This window comes from Microtus oregoni, unplaced genomic scaffold (assembly GCF_018167655.1).
Source record: "Microtus oregoni isolate MIOR12 unplaced genomic scaffold, Mior012 000060F_ref0000265, whole genome shotgun sequence".
Lineage (NCBI taxonomy): Eukaryota > Metazoa > Chordata > Mammalia > Rodentia > Cricetidae > Microtus > Microtus oregoni.
In genome coordinates this window covers 5,231,555-5,244,644 of record NW_024543870.1, presented here as the reverse complement: position 1 = coordinate 5,244,644, position 13,090 = coordinate 5,231,555, and the positions used below count along the sequence as shown (strand labels likewise).

At 44.3% G+C, this 13,090-nt stretch overlaps 1 pseudogene; it reads right to left on the bottom strand.

Annotated features, from left to right (window-relative positions):
- Positions 1-12,218: 12,218 nt before the first annotated feature.
- LOC121439266 lies at positions 12,219-12,709 on the bottom strand (annotated as a pseudogene).
- Positions 12,710-13,090: the final 381 nt, after the last annotated feature.

The window sequence follows — 13,090 nt, the reverse complement described above, 5'->3', positions numbered from 1 at the left end:
GGCATTGTCAGCTGGCCCTGGTAATGGCCCCCATTCCTCTCAAAGGCCAGCGTAGGGTCTGCTTCTTTCCCCCATGTGATTTATTCTGTCCTGCTGTTTATCAAATGTGTTCTTCTCTGTCTGACAATAGGGAATCTTGAAAGCCATCCATCCAGTCACTCAAACTCCACCTGTGATAGACACTAGAAAGAACATATTGAATTTTTCTGTTGGAAGTTTTCTTTAGACAAAGATGTAACATACACAAGCCAGCTTCATAAGTGTTCATTGCCAAGCTGAATTTGAATTGCTCAGTGAGTTTGACTAAATCCTAGAATGTAAGCTATTATATTTTAGCTATGATCCATACTATGTAAGCATTACATTGTAATCATAATAGATAAAATTAATATTATATAATACCATACCATTCCACCCTGTGTATAAATGCTAATAAAAAGTAATGAGCCAATCGCTTACATAACAGATACAATTTCAACATTTTATCTGCCGAGAAAGTTTTCCATATGCGAGGGTATTCCATTCTTAGAACTCTCGCGGGGTATTTACTCCTGATAAGATTTTACAAACGACAAAACTGAGCCTCAGGAAGTTTAAGTGACTTGATATTCACGTTCTCCAGAACGGGATGATTCCGGTGATTCTGGATTCCAATTCACATCCTTCTAATTCAAAAACCTGTCTTCTCACCCGCTGCACTACACAGAACTAAAATGAGCTAGGAGCTATGAATAAAACAACCACCTTTATTCTGCTTTGGTTGCATACTTTTTACTAAGGCACAAGACAGACAGATCTGCAGTATTAAGGTTGAAAGGGCCCTGGTGATGTACAGACGAGAGTCAAGCCCAGAGAGAGGACAGCTACACTGTACACTAGGAACCTTCTATGCCGTCGCAACAAATATGAAGTCCAACTGTAGTTAGAAATCAATTTTCCTCCTGGTTTTTCCTAGCAGCTTCTCTTTGCCTGCTCTTTAGACTGTCCTAATCTGCTTCCCCGCTGTGATTTATTTTCAGTAATTTAGAGTCCAAATAACAGCATCCTCACACCTGGTGGGCTCTGTGGCTGTGCATGCTGGGAGTGGAGAGGGCTGTGAGAAGCAGGGGAAGTGCATTGCAAGCCATCATCCCTTCCAAATGAGGACATGAGCGCTGCTGATGGTGGGGACTGGCCAGAGGCAATAGCATCAGAGCCACGGGGGCAAAGGCATGTTCAGCCAGTAGCTGGATGGTGGGACATTTTGATGTGAAATAACATGTTTTATTCAAGCGGTATTTCCATTGGTTGACTGTGTGCTTTTAATCATAAAATGCCCAGTTGTTAATTTCTCCTGTGAATGTGCTCACTATCTGGTCAGGTGTCAGGCTTAGTAGAGAGTGTTACAAAAAATAAATAAATAATTTGCAGTCTTAAAACCTTTCTTTTCTGTTATAAACATCAAATATGTAACTACTTTGATGCCCACCAGCCAAAGGCCACCATGACTCTACCTGTATATAAACCAAGTTGGGCCTATTGTTTACTACAGTAAGGGAGATGGGGCCATGATGAGCAAAGGGGAGTCTCCAAGGGAAACGTAGAGATCTTAATGGGGCTTGGGTTTGTATTAGATAATTTGGGAGAAAGTTCACAGAAACAGTTTTCTGTGGATTAGCTACTGTCAGAACCTGAGTGTTCTCCCATTAGACACCAGTAATTTTTTTTTTTTGGTAAAGGAGTGGGAAATGGAACAGTTACATCTGTAATTTACAAAGCTGCATAAGTCCCTTTGATTTGGAAAAGAGGGTGAGCAAGCACTTCCGTGGTAAGCACCAGATTCTTGATTTTGCCTATACCGAGACATTTAGATGGGAAGTTCCTGATTTTGTTTTGAACCCTGAAGTCATGGTATAGCATGATTTTGGGATTCAACACAAATATTATACTAAGTTATGTTTACTTCCTCCAGACTAAATGCTGACATCATCGCAGGGCGTCAGGGATCCTCACAGAGGAGGTTAGGGAACCCACAAAGCACAACAGATATCCTTAGATGTAAGCATTTAAATGTTTTCAAATATTTCTTAAAACAACAGTAAGCTCGATATGTTGATTAACTGAGTAAGAACCCCGAGTTCTGAAAATACTATGTTTTTGTTTTTAAAAAAGAGTATGTAAGTTCCTTCTGAGTTGAAAATTTCTCAGTGGATAAAACGTCTAGACTTGTTGATTAATTTGGGAGCTAAGGAGATAGAGCTGAAAACTGGAGCTTCAGAAAATAGCACAGGATGTGAAACAGTTTCTTTTGCCCTTACTGAAGTCTTCCAGGTTTATTGGGGAGGCGTATTTGGAACACAACAAGCTTCTTCATGGTTTAAGTATGTATAACTTTATGGGTTTTAAAATGTTCACATACTTCTAAAATTAGTGCCACAATCAAGATCGAGAATATACTCAAGTGTGAGGCATAGCGGCACACATTATTTTAACCCCAGCATTTGGGGTGAGGAGGCAGGTAATCTGTGAGTTCAAGTCCAGGCTGGTCTATGTAGTGAGTCCCAGGACAGCCACAGTGAAACAGTGAGACCCTCTCTCAAACAAACAAACAAAGAATATGTCCAAGAAGCTCTGCTAATTCCCTTCTGCCCCGTAGAAGCCCATCCCTCCTTCTGCCCCGCAGAAGCCCATCCCTCCTTCCTTGCATTTCTCTCTAACCCCAGCTCAGCACAGCTGCTCACCTGCTTTCTCTCTATGTAGCTTACTGTGTCATTCCTAGGACAAAATCCTATCTCATGTCTTTTAGTCTGATGTTTTAGTCTTCTTTGACTTAGCACAATTATTTCCAGGCTCATTTGTACTGCTGCATGTATCAGGAGTCGCATTTTTAAAATCATATAGAATATCCACTATATAGTGATGTAAATACTGTCTTTATATATTCTCCTGCTGGTGGACATTTAGGCGGCGTGGTGGTTTCAGTATGCCTGGAAGTCCTTTGACTTGGGCTTAGCACCTTGATTGTTATGACCAGAACAAAGCAGCAATGAGGAGACGTGGCACCAGAAGCTAGGTCATGTGAGGACCAGGACTTTCTGCCTGCTCTCCTCTGAATTACTTCTCAAGGAAGTTAAGGACCAGTGCACCAAAACTCAAGCAGCCCTGTGGAGAAGGCCAAGTGTCCTGGATCTCCTCCAAAATGAATCCTTCCCTCCTGGGGGGAGGAGGAAAAAGGAGACCTATGAGATTCAGGAGTACACAAACCTCACAGGGCTGGGAAGCCCACACAGGATTCACAAGGCCCCTTTCCGGGGTTGCAGAAGAGGTCAACAGCTACCTAGGGAAGAGACTCGAGCCAGCTGGAGAGCCTGTCCACCCAGCCAACCCTCCGGGATTAGAGACTGCCCTAGAGCTGCTGTCTGCAAGCGGTGCAGAAAGCTCCAGAGCTCAGGTCATCACCCCTGCTGCGGGGAAATGGGGGGGGGGGGGGGGGGTGTGGGTAGCTCCTCATCGCTCCTATAGATAATCCACTCACCCGTTTGCTAAGGTGGGCGTCAGCAGAACTGTTACTTCGCCATGTGCTTGGTTGCCTATCAGAGGGGACTGGACTTTGTTCACGTCACCTCATGCACACTCTCACACAGCAGCACATAAGAAAGGGGCTGTCGCCCGTCAGTGAGTCAGCCCTATTGGAAGCAGACCCTCAACTTCCTCCTAGATCTCAGATGAGCACAGTCCCTGGACGGCTTAATTGCAGCTTTATGGGAGACCTGAAACCAGAACCACCTAGATAAGCTGCCCACAAATGTCTGATCCACAGATTTGTGAGACAGTAAATGTTTGCTGCTGAATTCACCGAGTTTTAGATTAGCGTGTTTCACAGCAATAGAAACCTGTCATGAGTTTTTCTCAGGCTCATTACAAATGAAGTTAGCATAAACACCCATATACAAGAATTCGTGTGACATAAAATCTGTATATATGTCTTTGTATGGTGTATGTTTTCATTTCTTTGAAGCTATTATATATTTTGTCTCAATTTTATTTTCTCTTAAATTGTTTTCCATTCAAGTGTCAAGTTTTTTCCACAAGGTCATAATCTTCAGGTATTTACTTGCTATTCGACATGCTCAGCCCCGTGTTAATTGTCTAGGAGATGATCAATATTTTCAATTGAGATAAATTGAGAGCAATAACAACTGCTCAGGTGACTTTCACACAGAAAGTCAGCACAGAACTGAAAAGGAGATTCAATGCTATGCTCATTCCGCTGACCGACCTCCTGTGTCCCCATCCTATGAAAAATGGATCGATCTGCTCTAGGTTCAGGGGAGAAATGTAGCTTGAAGTCCATAAAGGAGCCTTAATCTTCAGGTGATGGGGATTCTAATTTAAACCTCGTGCATAGTGAGGAGAATGAATCCACCTTCACTCCAGTGAAAATCTGAAATGATACATTTCTCAAAATAGATACAAAACGTAATTGATCACATCGCCAAACCGTGTCCTTTCTCTCTCACTGCCCTTTCAGCCAATTTCAGATGTGCTTAGGGGAACCTGCTATGGCGCCCAGAATTTGAGTGATGCTTTCCTTTCAGATACAGTGGGGACCAGCAGGTGGAAATAACAGAGGAATGAACGCCTCGTGTTCCAGAGGGCGTCTGGTTTGCTTCCTTTATCGAGCGAGGAGAACATTGAGCTTTTTAAAAGGGAAGAATTAGCTCAAAGAAGCTTTCTGAGCACAGAGGCTGCTACTGGGGTTAGGCACAATGGATGGACTTTACGTCAAATATAAGTAGATCTGTGTAGGAAAAAAAATCGCTCCATAGTAACTCACAAGAATTAAAAGCAATATGTTCTTATTAAAAATATTAATAATATCTATGTTGATTCTGCCAGTAAATTTCAGGTAAATTTTCTAAAACACAAGTGCAAACACGAAAAAAATATATTACTATTCAACTTTTTATACTCAAAATGAAATAGAGGTTCCCTCTCTCTCTCTCTCTCTCTCTCTCTCTGTGTGTGTGTGTGTGTGTGTGTGTGCGCGCGCGCGTGCACACACTACTTCTGTGTCATCGACTTTGGGTGTCTTCCTCTTTGGCACTTCACCTTAGTTTTTGAGACAAGGTCTCTCATTGAATCTGGAGCTAACTAATAGGTTAGGATGATGGACTAGTAAACTCTCAGGATCTATCTGTCTCTGCCTCCTCGGTGCCAGGGTAACAGAGGAGTACCACTACAACCAGTTCTTGCGTGAGTCCTGCCGACCCCAAATCAGGTCCTCATATTTTTGCAGCAAGCATTTCACCTACCAAGACATCCTCTCAGCCCCACGGTTGGCCCTTTATATCTATGTATTCTACATCTTCAGAATCAACCACATCTGGATTGAAAATGCTCACTGAAAAATACATCTGGACCAAATATGTCATTCCCTAAAAAACATAGAATAATGACTATTTATATAACATTTGCACTGTATTGAGCAATACCCATGATCTGCAGATAATTTCAATTATACATGACTATGTTCATAGGTTATATGCAAACAGTATCATTTCCTACAAGGGGCTTAAACATCCATGGAACTTTGGTATTCTGGCGGAGTTTATCCTCCACAGACGGTAAGGGATTGCTATAACTTTTATTAGAGAAAAGAAAAGTTTTCAATGGTGTTATCCTACCTTCTAGACAACCAATATTGGTCATTTTAATCATTTTTTCATACGATAGCTCTCATTCATACTGGAAGACTGAGAAAGCACACCCGTTCTCTGCTTGGCCGGTTAGGAAGTTGAGTGGGGCAGAAAGGAGCAGAGGCAATGAGTAGAGAAGACATCAGAGCTGTTGATAACTTTCCTGCCTCTCTTAGAGTCCAGGTTCAAAACTCACAGAGCTGCAGAAACATCCTGATGGGTATGCAGGAGCCCACGGTGCTCAGCACTATTGGTGCACATCCCTCAGTGAATTCCCACAAAAGGTCTCTACCCAACAACTTCCATAAACAAGGAGGAGTAGGATGGGGGATGCAAACAAAATGCAGGTAGACATGGCAACCTGGCTCCCCAAGTCAGAATTCTCGAAAATTCTTCAACCCCTGGCACAGGAGTGAAGAAGTCAGGAGAGAATCCGTGAACCAACAGAGCATCCTGAGTTTGGCTTTAGGTCCAGAGCAAGTGGCTAACAACACAACTGTTAACACAGATACCAAGAGGAAGGGCTATCGAGGATAAACCCCCAGTGGTCCACGAGATGCTAGATTCAAAGTCAAGCATGTGTACTACAGAAGCTACTATACTTTCAGCATGAGAGTTGGGATACCAGGTTATAACTGCACTCATTTGTTGGAGCAAATATGACAATCCCTTGGACCAAGAACAGTTGATCCCCGTTCTTGTGTCTTCACATGGCTTCTTCTGCCATGCACATCCCTGTGTCATCGTTGCCTGTTTTTATGAAGACGCCAGTCTCTAGGGCCCACCTCTGTGACCTCATTCTACCTTACAGATTGAAGTGCCTTCTCTCCAAAGTAGCCACATGCTGAGGTCTCATCCTGGGCCTAGGGCTTTAACACATGTGTTTTGGGGGCAGGAGAGCAGGGAAACATCCTTTAGTTCATAACAATAAACACACAGAAATTAGAGTTAGAATATTGTAATCCTTACCATGTTTTCTTAATCCGGATAACATAGTGTTATGTCAAGAATATAATTTCAGAAGTTAACACTTGGCCTAAGATGGTCCCACTTCTTCAGAAAAAAAAAAAAACCAGAAAAATGTTAGCCTAGAATCTTTATCCCTCTATGGTTAATGAGCCATTTAAAGACAAATTCCCAGAACAGCAAGACGGCTCAGCTAGCAAACTCACTTGGCACCAATCTTGATGACCTGAGTTCAAACCCCTAGGGTCCCACAAGGTTGAAGGAGAGAACTGACTAGCATAAATTGTCCTCTAATCTCCACATACACTGTAGCAGGCATGCACACACACATACGCACATACATATACACACACCTACACGCACACACACACACACGCACACACACACATGCACACACACCTACACACGCACACACATACGCACACATACACATGCATACACACATGCGCACACACATACACACACGCACACACACATACACATGCACACACACACCTACATGCACGTGCGCGTGCCCACACACATACGTGCACACACACATGCATGCACACACATACACACGCACACACACACCTACATGCACGTGCGCGCGCCCACACACATACGTGCACACACACACACGCATGCACACACACATACACACACACACCTACATGCACGTGCGTGCGCCCACACATACACACACCACAATAAAATTTAAAATGTAATAAAAACATTCCCGAGCATCATCTCTATTGAGTCTGTGTTCAGGATGAGGGACTCTCTGCAACACCACAATAGCAAGAGCTTCTCAAGGAAGATGGCAGGTTTTCTCCCTGGCCACTGCAGAGGTACATCATTATTTTTTACCTTTTTTGCTCTATTTTTGTTTTCAGTTTCCTTTGGGAAATTACTGACTCCCTTCCCTGCTATTAGACAAGAGTCTCTCTCCTTCTCTAGCCTGGAGGTACGTAGGAACCAAAGACAGTTGGCTAATTCCTTCTTAAGTGCAAAGAAGGAAAGCACAGTTGGGGCTGTCCCCTGAGAACACTGTGCACTGTACCGCCAGATTCCTGGAGGTGATTCTGTCTGTGGTCCTCTGAGTCTGGTACCTGGGCCTCACTGTGCACGTTAGTCAAAGTCGATCCCTTTGGTTAAACCTGTGACCTATGACTAACGCAGCCCTTGGACAGTCCGTGGGACAGCGACTTGGCCCAAGTAGATACAGCCCAGGTTCAAGTATAGATTGTGACACTTTCGTAATTATTATCGCTTACTTAGGAGCTTTCCGTAAACCTTTCAGAGATGCAAAGACATGAACTGCAACTTCTCAAGAGAGGTGGCCTGGAGGGGTGAGCAGAGAGCAGCGGCTAGGATGACACTGCTCCTTCTTTAAAAACAGGGAAAACAAATGATCAGAATTCTGACTGTCTTCCCGCCTTCAGGTCAACATCTGGACCTGAAGACTGTCTTCAGGCTTTGAAATAACAGGGCTTGAGTACCAGAGTGAAAAAATCCGCAGGAATAAGCAAAAAGTCTTTAAGAAGTCCAAGTATGTGTGGTTGGAGGCTAAGTCGATAGTTGCTATAAAATCCAGACTAGCATCATGGCAGGTGGTGTCTGTGTTTGTCAGTCTTGTGTCACTCTGTCCATTTCTATGACAAAGAACCCGAGACAGACACGTAGACAAGATGGGGAGTAAAGGCTCGCTTTTGGCCCGTGGTTTCAGCCCTTGGCTATTTGGTCACATTGCTTTGGACCTGTGACAACACAATCAGTCATGATGGGAGCTTATCATAGAGGAGGCTGCTCATCTCATAATAGCCAGAAGGAAGAGAAGGGAAGAAGAAGGGAGGAAGGGAGGGAGACAGAGCCCTATTTCAATACCATCTTCAAGGATACACCTCCAAAACTTTATCTTCTTTCAAGCCAGCCCATCTCAAACGTTCCCTATCTCCCAACAGCAGCAAACCTTCAACACATAGTTCTTTGAGGGGCATTTCATATTTAAACTATAGCACGTGACAAAGAACTTGAACTTAAGAAAGGAGAAATATCGAGATATAAAAAGCAAGAACAGAGCTGTCTGAGACAATTCCCTTTGAGGGCAAGTCATAAATGGCCTAAAACCTCCAAGACCCCACCATGGAAGAGAGTCAGAAATCAAAGAGAGGTGAGACAGAACCGAAATATACTTAACCTCCTTCTAGAAGCAACTATGATGCCCAGCAGTCTAGAGTACAAATCTTCAAATCTTCTTGCAATTTATCTTCAGTAAACAATGCAGCAAAGATTTCCAAACAGTTCCCTTACTCCTGTGGGCTTCCACCTAGTGTAGACATGGGTCTACTAACAATCACGCTAATATGGGATAGCGGTAGATCCAGAGGTTGGAAAACAGGGCAACACCTACCAGAGGATCCTTGGAATTCTCAGGCAAGGCATCAAGGAGAAGGGTGCTGAGTTCAGCTTCAGAGAGAGAATAAAGCTCCGAGACAAGTTACTCGGTTTCAGAAAATAAATTATGCTTTGTTTAATAGCAGAGAGCAATTAGGCGTGAAGCCAGACTAGAGGCACTGGAGGCTTCTGGAAATGTGGCTGGAAAATGTACGATGGCTGATCATTCTCATCTCCAAGGGGAACAATTAAGAAAAATCAACAAGTTCACCGAATCTAACTTCTTCATGGTCCAAAGAATAAACTTATAGAAAATACAAACTACTAAAGCAAGCCTGCCCTCGTCTGAGAAGAAAAGGGTTTAAGACAGATAAAAGACTTAGGTCAGCATTCAGTGGAGGGATGGAGAAGAAAGGAACTTTATTACCGTCGTGAAGAAGGTGTTAGGTAAAAACACAGGATAAACGTGAGAAAATAAGATTCGCTTCTGACATTTTCTGAAATCCCTTTCAGTTTGCAACAATCATTTTGGTTTTTGAAATTCCATTTACAACCCAGGAGATCCTTATGATAAGCAAGCCCAGAGTCTCCTGAGCTATTACAGCCTTCAATTTCCCAGCAATTCCCCTGCGGAGACATGAGAAATTCCCTGTGGGCTTCAGAATATCTTAAGCACCTCAGTCATACAATTTTCAATTTGAACTGTTATCACTTGTAAGCTTTTATGATTCAAAAAACCATATGGTATGACATTTCAAAAACAGTCCCAAAGACTATCATAACATTTCTGTAATCATTTAACCCAATCATGTATTCTAACACCAAAAAAAAAAAAAAGTACCTGATTTCAAAAGCCATGTTTCCCCTGGCAAAGCACTTGTTTCAAAGAAACACAAAATGTCTCACAAAACACCGACTGCACCGAACGTTGCTTAGGTGATCCTGGCTAACAGTGTTGCCGAGAAACATCAAACCAACACCAGATTCCCCCCTCTCCATACTACTTTGGCAAATGAAAGCCAGGCTAATATAACTAACCATCCAGTGCACGGGTGTCCCAAAGATAAAGTGCACAGTATGGTGATCCCCTGCAGAGAGCAGGAGTCAGGACAACCCCAGAGAATCTCCTTACCATTGTCTCCTTCCATGTGTATCAGCTTATTCTGAAAGGCTTCTTGGCGTACCCCTGGATCATTTTTTTCAAGGTAGCCTGGGGAGCTTACTCAATAAGGTATTTTTCTTGTACTCTCTTAGATTGATTGGGTAAGAATCTTTGATTTGCTTCTTATGCATACCAGAATCCACAAGCTATGATTGTTGCTAAATTGTTGATTTTATTTGAGCTCATTTCATATATAAAATAGTACCAAACATGTGAATTTTAATGACCTTAATGGGAGTAAACATTTCTAGCTATGTGTACGTAATATAGTGGATATGAAGGACACTAATCTCCAGTGGGTCCTATGGTCTTGTGTGTTTGGACACTGATCTCCAGTGGGTGGTGCTCTTGTGGAAGGTTGTAGAACCTTCTTGAGGTGGCACCTCACTGGGGGAAGTGAGTCACTGGAGATGGGCCTTTAGATTTTATATCCCAGCCCTACTTCGTGTCTGCTCTCTCTGTGACTAGCTGCCTCACCCTGCTGCCAGCACATTCTCTGCCATGATGTGCTGTAGTCTCACAAACTGTAACCAGAATAAGCCCCTACCCCCTTAAGTTGCTTCTTCCGGGTATTTTCCACAGCAATGAGAAACCGAGCTGATTCAGAATCTCAACATTTAGCGGAGGGGAACCACCCACTGCCTCCATGCTTAAGAAGTAAATTATTTCATTACGACATTTGTTGAAGGCAGAGAGCCATCAGGGTAAATGCTAATTTCCTCAGTTCTCATCATAGAAGTCTTGATAGGGTTGATTCTCCATGGAGGAGTTTATTACAGATCCAATTTCTCTGCTAAAAAAATTACATTAAATATTAAAGTTAGGATGCAACCAGGAAGCTAAGTTGACATAAAAGTCAAAACAAGCCCAGTAATCATTAAACCTTAAAAAGAATAAAGCATGTTTTACGGACAGGATATTTTTCAGTCATATTACATATTATATAAAATACCAAATTCTACATACTGCACTCTGATAGAGCTTTAGTAGGCCCCAGCTCCCCTACAGTATGTCACTATGCTTAGGATAACAAGGTTAGTAGGGAAAGGAATGGACATATTGATGGTTGGATGAATGGCGTCTACCTCCCCTACATTCCCTGCTCCCGGGTGGCTGCCCCTAACTGTTTCGGGTGTGGATTCCCTGAAGGGTCATGTTTTGAATAGGCAGAGACCTCTGACTTCCTGGAAATGTCTAAGCTGGGTCCAATTTCTCTGCCTGCTGTTCTGTGGTCAAGATAATTGAGTGGGAAATTATGACAAGGTACAGTGGAGCTGAACAAACCTGAGACGGGGGAGGTATCACGAAGCCTCTGAAGGAGTGAGTTGATTTTCTCAAACTCCACTGGGTGTCCTTTAGTCCCTGAGGTCTATAAATACCTACAAAAGTTCTCTCCTTCTTTATTTAGCTGAATTTAGTGGGCCTCTATTCTGGCAGCCCTGGGGCTTTGTGCTTTCCTTTGGTTCCAGCCAAAGTCTGGTCATTTTGTGTAGGGTTAAGTCAGCCCCTTTAGGGGGCGGGGTTTGCCTCGGGCGAATGCGTACCGATAAATGGGCGCGCGGGAGGCAGCTCCTCCCTTTTTCCTTTTTCCTTTTTCCTGCCTCCTGTGAAACGGCTAAGCGGAAACCTCGGTTCTGTAAGTTTGTTTAAACATTAAAAAATATATATATATATATATATATATATATATATATATATATTCTTTAATATCTGCCTTTGCATTTATTTACTGCCGATACATTTGACGCCCAACGTGGGGCTTTGAGGATACCCGCCCCAAAAATCGGAGCCTCCTGGGGGCGACAGCTCCCAGTGGCACCTCCCCGTGGAGGTCTCCCTGAGCACGCGGAAGCAGCTGAGATTCTGAGCAACTCGATTTTCCCTGCTGCTTGCTAGAGAATCAAGCCGGATGGGAGAGCTAGCACTCCCCAGCAGTTTGAAATTGGCAGCACCTCTGTAACAGTGTGATCAGTCTCTGTTCCCCTCCCACCTCTGCTGGCGCTCAGGTCACGTGACAGCGGCCCTGCGAGCTTAGCTCAAACACGCCGGCATCCCTTTGATTTGGCCACCAGGCGGTCTAGCGGGGTGATCCACTTGCTGGGCACCACAGCCACAGGGACGGAGTAATACTTCCAGATGAGCGAGATCATCAACGCTGCCTGCAGTATGTAAAAGGCGACGCTTATAAACCACTAGATCTTGGCCAACTGAGCTGTCCGTGCTTTCACGTGAGTTTTGAGCTTGTCCGTCATTTTGTTGATCTTTCTTTCCAGCCTGGCATATCTGGCAAATTCGTCCATCATGTTGACAGTGGACAGCTCCTGCTTCATGTCCTGGATCTCTGCCCTCATCTGCGACTCCTGTTCTGCATTCTTCTGCAGCACCCTAGACACAAAGGAGGACAGCGACGGCAGGAGGATCCACAGCACGTTGCACCCGAACACGAAGCTCAGCACCAGCAGCCATGCCCAGCGGTCCACCTCGGACTCGCTCATCCCGGCTCCCACGCACCAGCACTGCTACTGCAGCGCCATGGGGACCACGCCGCTAGACCGCCTGGTGGCCAAATCAAAGGGATGCCGGCTTGCAGGGCCGCTGTCACGTGACCCGAGCGCCGGCGGAGGTGGGAGGGGAACAGAGACTGATCACGCTGTTACAGAGGCGCTGCCGATTTCAAACTGCTGGGGAGTGCTAGCTCTCCCATCCGGCTTGATTCTCTAGCAAGCAGCAGGGAAAATCGAGTCGCTCAGAATCTCAGCTGCTTCCGCGCGCCCAGGGAGACTTCTGCGGGAAGGTGCCACTGGGAGCTGTCGCCCCCAGGAGGCTCCGATTTTTGGGGCGGGTATCCTCAAAGCCCCACGTTGGGCGCCAAATGTATCGGCAGTAAATAAATGCAAAGGCAGATATT